This window comes from Phyllobates terribilis, unplaced genomic scaffold, assembly GCF_046119375.1.
Source record: "Phyllobates terribilis strain yellow unplaced genomic scaffold, ASM4611937v1 Scaffold_7__3_contigs__length_470593459, whole genome shotgun sequence".
In the NCBI taxonomy this organism is placed as follows: Eukaryota; Metazoa; Chordata; class Amphibia; order Anura; family Dendrobatidae; genus Phyllobates; species Phyllobates terribilis.
Genome location: NW_027362767.1, coordinates 123,347,129 through 123,362,499, shown reverse-complemented (window position 1 = coordinate 123,362,499; position 15,371 = coordinate 123,347,129). Strand labels below are relative to the sequence as shown.

Here is a 15,371-nt window from a genome sequence, read left to right as displayed (position 1 = left end):
ATTTATTAAATATAGCTTGGAACTGGTATCTTGATAATGGCATTCCATCAATGTGTGATAGGAAGAAATTACTTTGTGATCTGATGGTTATATATGTTTTTACTATTGTTACCCGACTCAGTGTACCGTTTGTGGGTTGTAGAAGTACCCAAGTGCCCCTGCCCGCTGGAACCTTTTTCGATTGGCGTATGCGTAGACGTATTGCATTATTGGCTTTGACTATGTCCTGGTGTAATAAGCCTCCACTGGTGGTAATTTTGGATTGAGGGACTAATTCGCTTATGCATAGCGCCCCGAAGAAGGCGATCACAAATGCAGTAGACAGTTGTGTTGCTTCAAATTGTGAGTATCATGTTAATGGTGTTAGGGATATGATGTGAGAAATCAGTTTTAGTGACACGGGACTGGACGTCTACACTCCTGACTTGGCTGACCCCTTTTCCACCCTTATATGGATTGTCTGATGATGAATCTTTGTCACATCTCCCCAATTCAGTAGTTGGAAGTGAAATGCTACTCCGGTCAGACACCGCTGCGCTGACGCCCCTGATATGCCCCTCATCATTAGCTGGTGGAGAAATTCTATGGTGACTTGTGATCTGGCTTGTTCACATTGGTCAACCCTTCTGCCTGCTACTAGTCGTGTCCACTCTCCCCATGCCTTACCGTATGCTTGCCACGTCAACGGGGCAACTGACGCTCTGATTAATGGCATCAACTATTCGCCACTAGATCCCATAGGGAGGGTGGGCAACTGTTGCCCGATGGGTGGGCGTTGGGGAAGAGCTGTGTGAAAATCTGCCAATTGAATTGTTATAAAGCGTTAGCAGCAGCTTTACACCCCTCAGCATAGTGGCTAGCGCGGACCCATACATTGTCTTTGAGGCATAGGAATGCTTGCCGGCGTAGTAGGCCTAGCACTGGGAGAGACGATGATGCCATCTTATTAATGCAATGCGCTAGGCTGGTGTTTTTTGTTATGAAGCGTATATTTTGGTTAGCCAGGCGCGCACCCCATATTTCTATTGCTACCACTATTGGGAAGAAAAATTATTTTCAGGGCTAGATGGAGCTAAAAATTATTATTAATTTCAAAGCTGGTGGAGCTTGGTATAGATGGCCTAATACAATGAGTACCACACACTGCTACAAGTCAAAATATTTTTTCAGAGCTAGATGCAGAAAAAAATTATATTGAATTTGCAACCTGAGGAAGGTCAGTATAGATGGACTAATAGACCAAGTCCCACACACTGCTAGAAGCCCAAATATTTTTTCAGAGCTAGATGCAGATAAAAATTATTTTTAATTTGCAACCTGGTGGAGGTTAGTATAGATGGACTAATAGACCAAGTCTCACACACTGCTAGAAGCCCAAATATTTTTTCAGAGCTAGATGCAGATAAAAATTATTTTTAATTTGCAACCTTGTGGAGGTTAGTATAGATGGACTAATAGACCAAGTCCAACACACTGCTAGAAGCCCAAATATTTTTTCAGAGCTAGATGCAGAAATAAATTATATTCAATTTGCAACCTGATGGAGGTCAGTATAGATGGACTAATAGACCAAGTCCCACACACTGCTAGAAGCCCAAATATTTTTTCAGAGCTAGATGCAGAAAAAAATTATATTCAATTTGCAACCTGATGGAGGTCAGTATTGATGGACTAATAGACCAAGTCCCACACACTGCTAGTAGCCCAAATATTTTTTCAGAGCTAGGTGCAGATAAAAATGATTTTGAATTTGCAACCTGGTGGAGGTTAGTATAGATGGACTAATAGACCAAGTCCCACACACTGCTAGAAGCCCAAATATTTTTTCAGAGCTAGATGCAGAAAAAAATTATATTGAATTAGCAACCAGATGGAAGTTAGTATAGATGGACTAATAGACCAAGTCCCACACACTGCTAGAAGCCCAAATATTTTTTTCAGAGCTAGATGCAGAAAAAAATTATATTGAATTTGCAACCTGATGGAGGTTAGTATAGATCGACTAATAGAACAAGTCCCACACACTGCTAGAAGCCCAAATATTTTTTCAGAGCTAGATGCAGAAAAAAATTATATTGAATTTGCAACCTGATGGAGGTCAGCATAGATGGACTAATAGAACAAGTCCCACACACTGTTAGAAGCCCAAATATTTTTTCAGAGGTAGATGCAGAAAAAAAGTATTTTTAATTTGCAACCTGGTGGAGGTTAGTATAGATGGACTAATAGACCAAGTCCCACACACTGCTAGATGCCCAAATATTTTTCCAGAGCTAGATGCAGAAAAAAATTATATTGAATCTGCAACCTAATGGAAGTTAGTATAGATGGGACTAATAGACCAAATCCCACACACTGCTAGAAGCCCAAATATTTTTTCAGAGCTAGATGCAGAAAAAAATTATATTGAATTTGCAACCTGATGGAGGTCAGTATAGATGGACTAATAGACCAAGTCCCACACACTGCTAGAAGCCCAAATATTTTTTCAAAGCTAGATGCAGATAAAAATTATTTTTAATTTGCAAACTGGTGGAGGTTAGTATAGATGGACTATTAGAACAAGTCCCCCACACTGCTAGAAGCCCAAATATTTTTTCAGAGCTACATGAAGAAAAAAATTATATTGAATTTGCAGCCTGATGGAGGTCCGTATAGATGGACTAATAGACCAAGTCCCACACACTGCTAGAAGCCCAAATATTTTTTCACAGCTAGATGCAGAAAAAAATTATATTGAATTTGCAACCTGATGGAGGTTAGTATAGATGGACTAATAGAACAAGTCCCACACACTGCTAGAAGCCCAAATATTTTTTCAGAGGTAGATGCAGATAAAAATTATTTTTAATTTGCAACCTGGTGGAGGTTAGTATAGATGGACTAATAGACCAAGTCCCACACACTGCTAGAAGCCCAAATATTTTTTCAGAGCTAGATGCAGAAAAAAAATATTTTTAATTTGCAACCTTGTGGAGGTTAGTATAGATGGACTAATAGACCAAGTCCCACACACTGCTAGAAGGCCAAATATTTTTTCAGAGCTAGATGCAGATAAAAATTATTTTTAATTTGCAACCTGGTGGAGGTCAGTATTGATGGACTAATAGAACAAGTCCCACACACAGCTAGAAGCCCAAATATTTTTTCAGAGCTAGATGCAGATAAAAATTATTTTTAATTTGCAACCTGGTGGAGGTTAGTATAGATGGACTAATAGACCAAGTCCCACACACTATACCACAAAAAGAACCAGACTTTGATATAAATCATGCTAACTCCATTATTAAACATTTTACTTAGAAAAACAGAGTAATTACACATGCAGCAATTTTTGTGAAAAAGTATAAATCCATTTATTTTACATATATGCTGACAAATAGTGTTGAGCGAACATGCTCGACACTGCTCGGTATTTGCCCGAGCATCACGCTACTCGGGATGTTCGGCGAGCACCGAGCATTTCCGGGTTACTCGGGCGGGAGCTCGGGTCTCCGCCCTGCATGTTTGGCGCTCTTTACAGAGCCAATGAACATGCAGGGATTGACAGCCAGTCACTGTAATGCTGCATCCATGTTGGTTGTGGGCATTACAGTGATTGGCTGGCCGCACAGCGTCACCTCGAGTATTTAAAATGGGGCGCCGCCATCTTGGACACAGTCGCTCCGGATTAGACAGTGTAGGGACAGTGCTGCTGATTTAGGGAGAGATATAAACTGCGAAATAGTTAGTGTAGGGTCTGTAAAGGCTGCCAGAACAAACAAACAGCCCTTTTCAGGACAAATATCCATCCCAGATACCAGGCAGGTAGGCTGTATAGGAGACACAGTGGTTATACCAGCAAACGCTGCATTACAGTCCTGTGTGCTCCTGTTGCTGAAATTGCTGGACTTAGCACCAGGTGTCGGGGGCCAGGAAAAATCCTTTTTTTCATCTAAATCCTCCTTTTTTTTCCTCCTTCACACTGTACAAATACCCATCTTATTAACCTTTTGGTGTCCCCCCCAAAAAAAAAAGCGTGTCTCTGATTTTTCAGACACAAATATAACTGTTGAAAATAGTCTGGTGTAGGCTAGAGAAACAGAAGTGTTGTTTTGCACTTCCACGGTTCAAAACTCTGTATTATCCATTTTGGGCCATTTGTATCTAAAAAAAAAAACAGTTTGAGTGTGTCGCTCACTGTTCGGCCGCAAATATCTCTATTTAAAAAAGTGTGGTATACCCCAGTAAACAATAACTGTGGTTTTGCCATCCCGCGGTAAAAAATCTCTATTATTCAGGTTTTGGTAGTTTTTTCCGTAAAGAAAATCAGTAGTGTCTCCTGACTGTTGTGACACAAAAATATATCTGTTGAAAATAGTCTTGTGTAGGCCCGACATCCCAGTGTGGTTTCGCAGTTCCACGGGTCAAATCGCTGTACTATCCAGTTTTGGGCCTTTGGTATCTAAAAAAAAAAGCAGTTTGAGTGTGTCGCTCACTGTTCAGCCGCAAATATCTCTATTTAAAAAAGTGTGGTATACCCCAGTAAACAATAACTGTGGTTTTGCCATCCCGCGGTAAAAAATCTCTATTATTCAGGTTTGGGTAGTTTTTTCCGTAAAGAAAAACAGTAGTGTCTCCTGACTGTCGTGACACAAAAATATATCTGTTGAAAATAGTCTTGTGTAGGCCCGACATCCCAGTGTGGTTTCGAAGTTCCACGGGTCAAATCGCTGTACTATCCAGTTTTGGGCCTTTGGTATCTAAAAAAAAAGCAGTTTGAGTGTGTCGCTCACTGTTCAGCCGCAAATATCTCTATTTAAAAAAGTGTGGTATACCCCAGTAAACAATAACTGTGGTTTTGCCATCCCACGGTAAAAAATCTCTATTATTCAGGTTTTGGTAGTTTTTTCCGTAAAGAAAAACAGTAGTGTCTCCTGACTGTTGTGACACAAAATATATCTGTTGAAAATAGTCTTGTGTAGGCCCGACATCCCAGTGTGGTTTCGAAGTTCCACGGGTCAAATCGCTGTACTATCCAGTTTTGGGCCTTTGGTATCCAAAAAAAAAGCAGTTTGAGTGTGTCGCTCACTGTTCAGCCGCAAATATCTCTATTTAAAAAAGTGTGGTATACCCCAGTAAACAATAACTGTTGTTTTGCCATCCCACGGTAAAAAATCTCTATTATTCAGCTTTTCGTAGTTTTTTCCGTAAAGAAAAACAGTAGTGTCTCCTGACTGTTGTGACACAAAAATATATCTGTTGAAAATAGTCTTGTGTAGGCCCGACATCCCAGTGTGGTTTCGCAGTTCCACGGGTCAAATCGCTGTACTATCCAGTTTTGGGCCTTTGGTATCTAAATAAAAAGCAGTTTGAGTGTGTCGCTCACTATTCAGCCGCAAATATCTCTATTTAAAAAAGTGTGGTATACCCCAGTAAACAATAACTGTGGTTTTCCTCTTCCACGGTTCTAATCTAGTCTTTATTACCCTTTTTCTATTGATAGTGCAAGTGTAAGCTATTTTACTTCATTTACAATGGGCAAGGCGCGTGGCAAGGGACGTGGAAGTGGACGTTCTGGTGATGGTTCGTGCAGAGCACGGGGCCGTGGCCAAGGAGAAAATGTGCCACAACCAACAGCCACATCTTCTCGCTCCCACTTCTTGACCGAATTACTAGGGAAGCACAGAACAACACTGGTATTGAGAACTGATCAGTGTGAACAGGTTATTAATTGGATAGCAGATAATACTTCCAGTTACCTGGGCACCACCACCTCCGGTCTGTCTTCCACACGGTCAACTCTTAGTAGCCTTGAGTCTCGACCGCATACTCCTCCTCACCCTGATGCTCCTTCCTCCCACCATGCCGAGTGTCGTCAGACAGCAAGTGATCCCACACTTGGACACTCTGAAGAGCTGTTCACTGGTCCATTTCCATATTTGGGCCCCTCGCCTGATACGCTTGAAGTGGTGGAAGAGGAGATCCCATGTTGCGATGCCCAAATATTTGAACAGCCACGGCCACAGGAAGTCGACGTTGGCAATCTGTCACAAGAGGTGGACGATGACGAGACACAATTGCCAGGAAGTGAGGAGGAGGATCGTGGTGCGCAAGTGGAAGAGGAGGAGGTGGTGGATGATCTAGTAACTGACCCAACGTGGAAGGGGGACATGCAGAGTGAGGCCAGCAGCACACAGGGGGAGGGAGGCAGAGTACCCCAACAGGCAGGAAGAAGCAGTGTGGTGGCCGCAGACAGAAGGCAGGCAACCGTTCCCCGTAACACCAACACGAGGGACGTTGCCAGTACAAGCGGTAGGTCTTCCAGGGTCTGGAATTTTTTTAAAGACTCTGCTGATAACCCCAAAAAGGCCATATGTTCCACATGCCATGCCAGCATCAGCAGGGGTGACAAAACTACCAGCCTGACCACCACCAGCATGATCAGGCACATGGCAGCAAAGCACCCTACTTTGTGGGGCGAAACCCAGGGTCCACGACCAGTGTCAGCGGGTGTCACCACTGCTTCTTCCACTGTTGTGCGTGCAAAAGAACCCCCTGTTGTGTGAAATCCCCTGTCCATACTGCATGTAAAGATGCCCCCTCCTCTCAGTCTTCACTTGTTATGGCAGTTTCTCAAGAAACAGCATCAACGTCCACGTCCACGTCCCACCGCAGCGTTCAATTGTCCATATACCAGACATCTGAACGAAAGCGGAAATTCGCAGCTAACGCCCCAAAGGCCACAGTCCTAAATTCGCACATTTCACGACTGCTTGCATTGGAAATGCTGCCTTTTAGGCTGGTGGAGACGGAATCCTTCCGCAATCTTATGGCGGTGGCCGTCCCTCGGTACTCGGTCCCCAGCCGACACTATTTTGCCCGGTGTGCCATCCCCGCACTACACAAGCACGTGTCCCAAAGCATCTGCCGTGCCCTCAACAACGCAGTTACTGGGAGAGTCCACCTGACAACGGACACGTGGACAAGTGCTTGTGGCCAGGGATGGTACATCTCTCTGATGGCACACTGGGTAAACATAGTGGAAGCCGGGACCCAGTCGGACCTTGGGACGGAACACATCGTCCCCACACCGAGGATTGCGGGCCCTATGTCAGTCAAAGTTGCCCCCACAGTGTACAGCTCCTGCTCATCCTCCTCCTCCTCCTCCTCCTCCTCATGTTCAGCCTCCATCTCAGATATCACCACATCAGTTACAAGCTGAAAGCATTGCAGTACTGCCTCCACCAAGCGACAACAGGCTGTGCTGAAACTCATAAGCTTAGGTGATAAACCTCACACTGCTTGTGAGTTGTGGACAGCTGTGAAAGAGCAGTCAGATCTGTGGCTGAGACCGCTGAACCTACATCCCGGCATGGTCGTGTGTGACAATGGCCGTAACCTGGTGGCGGCTCTGAGGCGAGGTGAGATCACACATGTACCATGCCTGGCTCATGTGCTTAACCTCGTGGTTCAGCGGTTTCTTAAATCGTACCCCGAGTTGCCAGATCTGCTCGTGAAAGTACGCCGCCTGTCAGCTCATTTTCGCAAGTCGGCTACAGCTTCCGCTGCCCTTGCTTTCTTGCAGCAGCGTTTGCAGCTTCCGGTACACCGACTGGTGTGTGATGTCCCCACACATTGGAACTCTACCCTCCACATGTTGCAAAGGATTTGTGAGCAGAAGAGAGCAGTTGTGGAGTACCAGCTGCAACAAGGCCGTCGATATTCAGGTCAGACTCCACACATAAGACCTCAGGAGTGGACCTGGATGTTTGACATATGTACCATCCTGACAAACTTTGAGGAGGCCACAAAGATGGTGAGTGGCGATGACGCCATCATTAGTGTCAGCATCCCACTTGTCTGTCTTTTGCAACGCTCTCTGCAGAAAATTAAAGAGGAGGCATTGCAGCCAGAGTATGATGAGATGGATCAAGAAGCCGTAGCGGGCGATTACACACAGCCCAGCCTCATCTCGTCCCAACGTGCATTGGGGGACAATGAGGGAGAGGAGGAGGAGGAGGAGGAAGAACAGGAGCTGCTATCATGCGTTGTAGACGGTAGTACCTGTACAAGTGTCATACCGTCGGTTCAGCGTGGGTGGCCAGAGGACAGGGGGGAGGAGGAAGAGGGGGAGGAGAGCATGGTCAGTCGTCATCTTGGTGAGGACACGGAAATCTTGCCCGTTACCAGTCTGGCACGCATGGCTGACTTTATGTTACGCTGCCTTAACCGTGACCCTCGCGTTGTCAAAATGTTGGGTGACAGTCATTACTGGTTGGTGACACGTGTAGACCCCCGCTACAAGGAGAACTTTCACTCTCTTATTCCTGAGGTGGAGAGGTCTACAAAAATGGGGCAATACCAGAAGGCCCTTGCTGCAGAACTCTTAAAAAAATTCCCATCTGAACACGCTAGCGGCAGAGGTCACAGTTCATTGCCCAACCAAGGCGTATAGGCGAGAGAGATGCAACTCCAATCCAGCAGAGGCAGGGGAACACTGTCAACGTTCTGGGACAGTTTTCTGACACCCGCCCAGCTTACAGGCCCTGAGGCGCTGGGTTACTCTCACAAGGAGTGGAAAGTTTCAAAATATGGTGAGGGAATACCTTGCCAATCGTACCAGCAACCTCCGTGATTCCTCTGTGCCTTTTAATTATTGGGTATCCAAGCTGGACACTTGGAATGAACTCGCTCTGTACGCCTTGGAGGTCCTGGCCTGCGCTGCCGCTAGCGTGTTATCGGAGCGTGTTTTTAGTGCCGCTGGGGGAATTATAACTGATAAGCGCACTCGCCTGTCAACTGACAATGCTAACAAGCTGACCCTTATCAAAATGAACAAGGGCTCGATTGGGCCAGACTTCTCATCACCACCAAATGACAGCAGAGTAACATAACGTCAAATCCACTGTGTTATTTCGGGAGGTGTATTCACATGCACCGCTTCACACCCACACATGGGTATACGCTTCCTCGTTTCGGCTGTTTAATCCTCTTCTCCTTATCCTCAGCCTCCACCACCACTATACCACCAGGGTGCCAGCATTGCAAGTTCCTCCGTCCATATTTTTGGCAGCTTTTGCTTGCAAGGCATAAGCAAATACTATGGGACACCCACTCCCCAATAATGGGACTTATGTTTGTAATATGCTGTACTGCATGGCTCTTGTAAGGGGCATTGCAAGTTGCTCCGTCCTAATTTTTGGCAGCTTTTGCTGGGAAAGCATAAGCAAATACTATGGGACACCCACTCCCCAATAATGGGACTTATGTTTGTAATATGCTGTACTGCATGGCTCTTGTAAGGGGCATTGCAAGTTGCTAAGTCCTAATTTTTGGCAGCTTTTGCTGGGAAAGCATAAGCAAATACTATGGGACACCCACTCCCCAATAATGGGACTTAGGTTTGTAATATGCTGTACTGCATGGCTCTTGTAAGGGGCATTGCAAGTTGCTCCATCCTAATTTTTGGCAGCTTTTGCTGGGAAAGCATAAGCAAATAATATGGGGCACCCACTCCCCAATAATGGGACTTATGCTTGTAATATGCTGTACTGCATGGCTCTTGTAAGGGGCATTGCAAGTTGCTCCGTCATAATTTTTGGCAGCTTTTGCTTGGAAAGCATAAGCAAATACTATGGGACACCCACTCCCCAATAATGGGACTTATGTTTGTAATATGCTGTACTGCATGGCTCTTGTAAGGGGCATTGCAAGTTGCTCCATCCTAATTTTTGGCAGCTTTTGCTGGGAAAGCATAAGCAAATACTATGGGACACCCACTCCCCAATAATGGGACTTAGGTTTGTAATATGCTGTACTGCATGGATCTTGTAAGGGGCATTGCAAGTTGCTCCGTCCTAATTTTTGGCAGCTTTTGCTGGGAAAGCATAAGCAAATAATATGGGGCACCCACTCCCCAATAATGGGACTTATGTTTGTAATATGCTGTACTGCATGGCTCTTGTAAGGGGCATTGCAAGTTGCTCCGTCCTAATTTTTGGCAGCTTTTGCTTGGAAAGCATAAGCAAATACTATGGGACACCCACTCCCCAATAATGGGACTTATGTTTGTAATATGCTGTACTGCATGGCTCTTGTAAGGGGCATTGCAAGATGCTCCGTCCTAATTTTTGGCAGCTTTTGCTGGGAAAGCATAATCAAATACTATGGGACACCCACTCCCCAATAATGGGACTTATGTTTGTAATATGCTGTACTGCATGGCTCTTGTAAGGGGCATTGCCAGTTGCTCCATCCTAATTTTTGGCACCTTTTGCTGGGAAAGCATAAGCAACTACTATGGGACACCCACTCCCCAATAATGGGACTTATGTTTGTAATATGCTGTACTGCATGGCTCTTGTAAGGGGCATTGCAAGTTGCTCCGTCCTAATATTTGGCAGCTTTTGCTGGGAAAGCATAAGCAAATACTATGGGACACCCACTCCCCAATAATGGGACTTATGTTTGTAATATGCTGTACTGCATGTGACGCGCCCCCTGGGCCGTGTGTACACATGTGTGGGATACCCGGTGCCGGGTCTCTGGGGTCTGTAGTCTCCGTGGCGGTGACCCGGTCCCGTGGCTCAGGCTGGTCAAACCAGTGGCAGTCTTTCTTAGGTTTTGAGGTTAATTGTCCGACTGCGCCACCCGTGTATTGCGGTCAGGAAGTACCACCGCTGCGAGGCAGACCGCTGAGGCTGGTGTTGTGTGCGCAGCATAGAATGGGATAACTCCCCTCGGGAGGAGTATAGCCTCAGGGCAGTGAGTGTGGATGATGGGGGTGATGGTGCTCGAGCGCAGCTGGAATGACTCAGAGTCTTTGCAGTGCCGTTCAGGGTCTTTACTGATGATTATAAGGTAGACCCTCCCGGGAGTACTGGCTAGCATAAGAGGCCTGGTCAGTCTGTGAGCAAGCAGGAGTTCCCCTGGCCAGGTGGAGTTGTAGGCCTCCCCGTCTGTCTGCACTCTTCCTGGCTACCTTGCTGTAAGCGGGTAGAAGTAGCCCACGTCCCTGAGTGTACCGTGTAGTGCTCACCCGTATGGCTGGTGACTTGGGGCCTTCTGTTAGCCTCCGCTCCACGACGGCGGTGCTGGTCCCTTGCTTGTGACTGAGCCTCCGGGCTTCTATGGCCAGAGGACCTGAAATCCCCTGCCGGCTGGTTTCTGCTGCTGGATATATAAGTCCTCACAGCTTCGGACTCCTGTGTCCGGTTCCTATTGTCTTCTGCCAGGGCGAGCTCTGCTCAGCTTCCAGCCCCTGGTCTTTAGCTCCTAGCTCCTACAGAGCTCCTTGCTGTTACTTTCCCTTGCTCTCACTCTGACTCTGACTGTTCTCTGACTCACTCAACCCTGCCCCAGATCCAGTTTATAAGGGCAGAATTCTCCCCTCCCAGGATTGGGGCAGGAGGATGTTGCATGCTTAAGGGATCCTGACCAGGAAACCTCCCACTTGCTCTCCGACGTAATATCTCTATTACTGTGGTGACCAGACCCCTGGGGTGCCACACATGGCTCTTGTAAGGGGCATTGCAGTTCCTCAGAATTTTTGGAAAGCCTTCCATTCACTGCTTAGGCCAACAGTGCACGGGAGACCCAGTTGCTATAAATGGAAAAAAAGGTTTATTTAACGCCCTCTGACCTCCATGTCATTTCCAAGGGGCATTGGAGTGGCTCGAAATTTTTGGTAGGCATTGCACTCACTGTATGCCCTATAACTGTGTAGCCGAACCGCTCCTTTTGTTACAGAAACATATCCTACAAGACATATCTGGTTGACTGGCCTGATATTGATGTGAATGGTCCCTGTTCCTCCTGCTCTTTCTCCTTTGCCACTACCTCATCCATCATTTATCACCTGAAGCTTTGTTTTAACGGGAGTCATAGAACTTGGATAGTAGCAGGAAAACATCCAGCAATCCTCGGAGGAGGTAGGATATGCGCCAAAACGCTGACCACCTCAGGCCTAGCCGCTACTACATACATGCGCTTGCATTACAACAAAACAAAGCAGATGCTAACTTCTATCATCCTCATCATGCTCCTAACCTTGGCACTCTCAACTCCCCTGATGGAGAAGCCAGGGCCCACCGGAGGAGTCTGATAGTCCGGTGGGCTCGGCCAATGCTGCCCTAAAGCAGGCCAGGCTAAGAAAAGTGTGGGAAAGGTTGCCGGGACAAATAGGGGTGGCTGGGGACCGAGTATGGACACCCGGCCACCCCCTGGAGGCTGAGAACAAGCGGGGACACCCGGCCACCAGGCGGCTGGCGACTGAGTATGGATACCAGGCCGCCGACACAGCCATGGCGTGGTGGCCAGATTCCGCCTCCACATGCCTAAAAGGCCCAATTTAAAGTGCAAGCAAGCAAGCAGTATGGTATTGCAGCCTGGGGGTGGGTGGGTGGCAAGCTGCATACTTGCGCTTGCATTGCAAGGAATGGGAGAGGTACAATTGAACACTGCCCTGGGACAAGACTTGAATGGGGATAGTTGCAAGTCTGCAATGACAGGTGCAAGGTGGGAGGCATCTTCGCATGTACCATGAACAGGGGTTTGGCATGCACACACTACAGCGGAATAGGCTCTCCTTCCCACTAAATGCACTGGGGAGGGCACAGGTAATGTTTTGGTATACGCGCTTAATCTTATGTATAAGGCACACCAGGACAAATATGGGCGGCTGGGGACTGAGTATGGATACCTCGCTGCCGAAGCAGCCATGAGGTAGTGGCTAGCTTCGGCCTCCTCCAAACTAAAAGGCCCCATTGCAAGTGCAAGCTAGCAGTATGGAATTGCAGTCTGGGGTGGGTGGGTGGCAGGCTGCACACTTACACTTGCATTAAAAGAAAACATAGCAGATGCTAACTTCTGTTATCATCATCATGCTCCTCACCTTGGCACTCTCAACTCCACCGATGGAGAAGTCAGGGACCACCGGAGGAGTCTGGTTCTCTGGTGGGCTCATCCAATGCTGCCTAAAGCTGGCCGGGCTAAGAAAAGTGTGTGGGGGGATGTTCCAAGGAGAAATAGGGGCGGCTGGGGACCGTTTATGGACACCCGGCTGCCCCCAGGCGGCTAGGGACCGTGTGTGGACACCCAGCCGCGGGGCAGCTGGGGACCGAGTATGGACACCCGGCCGCCGGGCGGCTGGGGACTGAGTATGGATTCCAGGCCGCCAACACAGCCATGACGTGGTGGCCAGATTCCGCCTCCACATGCCTAAAAGGCCCAATTTCAAGTTCAAGCAAGCAAGCAGTATGGTATTGCAGCCTGGGGGTGGGTGGGTGGCAGGCTGCATACTTGAGCTTGTATTGCAAGGAATGGGGGAGGTACAATTGAACACTGCCCTGGGACTAGAACTTGCATGGGGATAGTTACAAGTCTGCATCTTCTGATGCGGTAAGGATCACTTATGATGGGCACACTTTTAGACAGTGACCTGGGAGTCAGAGATGCTTCTAGGGGTCTTCCCCATGCTGTTCCCTTGTCTTTTCCGCACTTTATGCATGTGTCACACAGCACATGGCCAGATAAGGTTGTAAAATGTTAAAATGACATTTCACGGTGAATGCATTTGTCATAGTTGAAAGCAATACAAAAGTGCAAAAACGCATAAAAAATGCTACTTGTGAACATAGCCGAAGGTGTGGAGGAGTATTTTTGTTTTTGGTCATTTATTTTAACTTATACACAAGTCTTTACCCTGGAAAGGATGTTCCTTAACATATTTCACAGGAAAAAAGTTTCACTTTCGCTTTTGAACGCTTTATTGTGAGCCTGTAAAAGTGGCTTAATACCTCTGACCACGTTGTTGACAGCAGTGACCTGGGGGTCAGAAATGATTCCTGGGGCGATCCCCATGCTGTCCCCATGTCATTTGAGCACTGTCACTATCGTTTTGGGCACTTGTTAGGCTTTTAAAAGACTGCCGGGGGTGCCACCGCAAAAATGCTCGAGTCTCCCATAGACTAACATTGGGCTCGTTGCTCGGGTCGAGCACCTGAGTATCACGGCGAGCTCGGCCCGAGCTTCGAGCACCCGAGCATTTTAGTGCTCGCTCAACACTACTGACAAACAATTAAAAACAACAGTTATTTAACAGACAGTGAACCGTAGTAAATGATGAACTGATCAATTGAGGTGGTTTGCAGGTTTACAAGTGTATATCCTGAGTGGCATTAACATCAGTTAAATCACATTGCAGTAAACAGTTTAACACCAGTCTTTTTAGTAATCAGAAGGGCTTTATCTTCCCCTCTCCACGGGAGGTAGCAAACAGCAGGCAGAGAAAACACAAGTCACAGTTTAACAGCACACCATTATATACATATCTCAGTCTATGCCTCGAGTGCAATCATGAATGCAGGCTGCAAACTATCAGTGCTCATGTACCCAGTACACTGTTACCCTGTGCTGAAATCTCAAACCCCAGCTAGTGTCACCTCACTGAATCAAGCAAGAATATCTCATTTTGCGGTGTTGAATCATGTATTACATGCTATTACCAGTCAGGAAAGCTGTTAGGACCCACTTACCACGTGACCCCTGGCCCCAATGCGCATTTCGCACTAGCTTCCTCAAGGGGGCGTGGCTACAGGCTCAGCCACTCACTCTTTTATGTCGGGCTAAGAGATCACGTGCTTCAATCTGTCCAATGCCGATCAGAAGGCGGCGCATGCATTCAGCCCCTCCTACCCTCCCCCCACCGTCCCTCGCTCCTCAATCAGGCATATCTGGACATCAGGATTATATCACCTGCATCAAGCATGGATACTGACAGCGATGGACTGTGGAGAGGGAGGGGGGTGCAAGGCACGCGCACCTAATCAGGAACAGGAGAGAGAGAGCGCTGTAAACAAAGGTTAACCCTATAGAGTCTGTTTTGGGGCCGAGTGCCAGAAAATCAGATCTTAAAGGAGAACACACAGATAATCTCTACAGAACATTCCTCAATCTGCTTATTACATTTTCAAATGTCAATGTGCAGACCGGCATGACATAAATCATGCAGAACCCAAAACCTTATAAATTAACCACATTTTTAGTAAACTTCATTGTTACATTACCTACTGGGCTTCTGCAAAACAATGTCTGCCAGTCTGCACTCACATAGTTCCTTCAGATAGAAGACATGCAGACTTTATATGGGATTTCAGTTTCTTTAGTGTTCTGTCTTTCATATTCAACATGTGGAATCATCAGAATGAATCGACATTCGGCCTAAAAATAATAAGGGCAATTTGATTAGAACCCGAATATACATAAAAAGAGAGAATGTGCTCAGAAAAGACAAACAGGTTAAAAAATATTTTTTTGAAATAAAATGGTTTTGTTAAAAACCAAGGCAATTTTCATAAGTTTCAATTGACCAAAGGGTGCTGTTGATGCGG

The 15,371-nt window shown here is 46.6% G+C and overlaps 1 long non-coding RNA gene across 1 annotated transcript in view; it reads right to left on the bottom strand.

The window, feature by feature from the left end:
• The window catches only part of LOC141152927 (uncharacterized), a 30,947-nt gene extending 16,240 nt beyond the window's left edge, over positions 1–14,707 (bottom strand). The window contains exon 1 of the long non-coding RNA XR_012247201.1: positions 14,517–14,707. This is a non-coding gene — a long non-coding RNA (uncharacterized lncRNA). The remainder of the gene's footprint in view (positions 1–14,516) is intronic.
• Positions 14,708–15,371: the final 664 nt, after the last annotated feature.